Source organism: Otolemur garnettii, unplaced genomic scaffold (assembly GCF_000181295.1).
Source record: "Otolemur garnettii isolate 467f Iridium unplaced genomic scaffold, OtoGar3 scaffold00029, whole genome shotgun sequence".
NCBI lineage: Eukaryota > Metazoa > Chordata > Mammalia > Primates > Galagidae > Otolemur > Otolemur garnettii.
In genome coordinates this window covers 13,904,082-13,906,295 of record NW_003852424.1, presented here as the reverse complement: position 1 = coordinate 13,906,295, position 2,214 = coordinate 13,904,082, and positions in this window count along the sequence as shown.

Genomic DNA, 2,214 nt, shown 5'->3' with positions numbered 1-2,214 from the left:
TCTCAAAAAAAAAAAAAAAAAAACACTATAAGGAACCACCAGACCATTTTCCAAAGTGGCTGCACTACTTTGCATTCCCAGCCCCAGTGTTTGAGATTTCCTGTTAATGTAGTATGCTGGTCAGCATTTGATTTTGCCTGTTGTTGTTTTTCTAGTTTTTGGCCAGGGCGGGGTTTGAAACCACCACCTCTGGTACATGGGGCCAGCGCCCTACTCCTTGAGCCACAGGCGCCGCCCCAGTTGTTGTTGTTGTTTTTGCTGTTGTTGTTTTGAGACAGAATCTCACTTTGTAGCCTTTGGTAGAGTGCCGTGGTGTCACAATTCACAGCAATCTGAAACTCTTAGGCCTAAGCAATTCTCTTGTCTCAGCCTCCCAAGTAGCTGGGACTAAAGGCACCTGCCACAAAGCCCAGCTATTTTTAAGAGATGGGGGGTCTCACTCTAGCTCAGGCTGTTCTTGAACTTGTGAGCTCAGGCAATCCACCTGCTTTGGCCTCTCAGAGTGCTGGGATTACAGGCATGAGCCACTGCGCCCAGCCTTGCTTGTTGTTTTTGTTTTTGCCATTCAAATAGGTGGTGCATTATCTTTAAAAACACTAACACACACATACGCACATACAGAGGAAAGAACAGAAGTTTAGATATGTGATGAACAAGTGCAGTTAAGTGATAATCATAGGCTCACACTTATAGTCCTTGCACTCTGGGAGGTGGAGGTGGGTAGATTGCTTGAGTTCAGGAGTTAGAGAGCAACCTGAGCAAGAGTGAGACCCTGCTTTACTAAAAAATAGAAAAATTAGCCAGTCATGGGGCAGGTGCCTGTAGTCCCTGCTACTCAGGAGGCTGAGGCAAGAAGATCTTTTGAGCTCAAGATACTGAGGTTGCTTTGAGCTATGATGACACTATGGCACTCTACCGAGGGTGACATAGAGAGATTTTGTCTCAAAAAAAAAAAAAAAAGAAAAGAAATTAAACATAGGATTATCATATGATTTGATGATTTAGCTTCTGGGAAGAGAACAGAAGAATTGAAAGCAAGGTCTCAAAGAGATATTTGGACACTCACATTCACAGCAACAGCATTCATAGCAGCCAAAAGGTAAAAAGAATCCAAGTGTCTATGTACAGATCAGTGGATAAACACACATGGTCCATCTTCACATGGAGATATCACTTAGCCATGAAAAGGAAAGTGGATCTGACACAGGTTACTACATAAATGGATCTTGAGGACATCGTGTTCAGTGAGAGAAGCCAGACATAGTAGGACATACAGTGTATGACTCTATTTAAATGAAATGTCCAGAACGGACAGATCCACAGAGACAGGATGTCAATTTGTGATTGCCAGGGGCTGAGGAGGAAAGGGGGAGTCAGTGTTTAATGACTGAGTACTGTTTCTTTGTGACTAGGATTCTTCATTTAGCACAATGTCATCAAGATCCATCTGCATCAGAGCCTGTCTCAGAGCCTCCTTCCTTTTCATAGCTGAGCAATATTCCATTGTATGGATGGACCACATTGTGTTTATTCATTCAATTACTGATGGATGCTTGGGTCCTTTACACTTTCGTGGAAGTGCTTCTGTAAACGCTTGTGTGCAGATATCTATTCCAGTCCATGCTTTTAATTCTTCTGGGTACATACCTAGGATTGGACTTGCTGGATCAATCCATGTTTAATTTTTTGAGGAAATGACAGACTGTTTTCTACAGTGGCTGCTCTCAGGATTTAGTACTGACTCAAGTTTTGAAACAAGGGAATCCATTACCTATTCATAAACTTAAATTATTACAGAGAAAGAAATCAGCAAATTCTAGACTGTGGGAAACTTAACAGGAAAAACAACTGTTTCATACAAAAGAAAACAACTAAACCACAGAGAGACACAAGGAGAGCAAGCCTACAGGTTAAAAGAGATATAAGAAAACATTACCCACTTGCAGAATGCAGACCTTATTCAGATTCACAGTTCAAAGCAATATTTGAAAACAAAGACAAGAGGAGATGGGCGGTGCCTGTGGCTTAGAGAGTGGGGCACCGGCCCCAAATACTGAGGATATTGGGTTCAAACCCAGCCACAGCCAAACTGCAATAAAAAAATAGCTGGGCATTGTGGTGGGTGCCTGTAGTCCCAGCTACCCGGGAGGCTGAGGCAAGGGAATCACCTAAGCCCTAGAGCTGGAGGTTGCTGTGAGCTGTGATATCACAGCA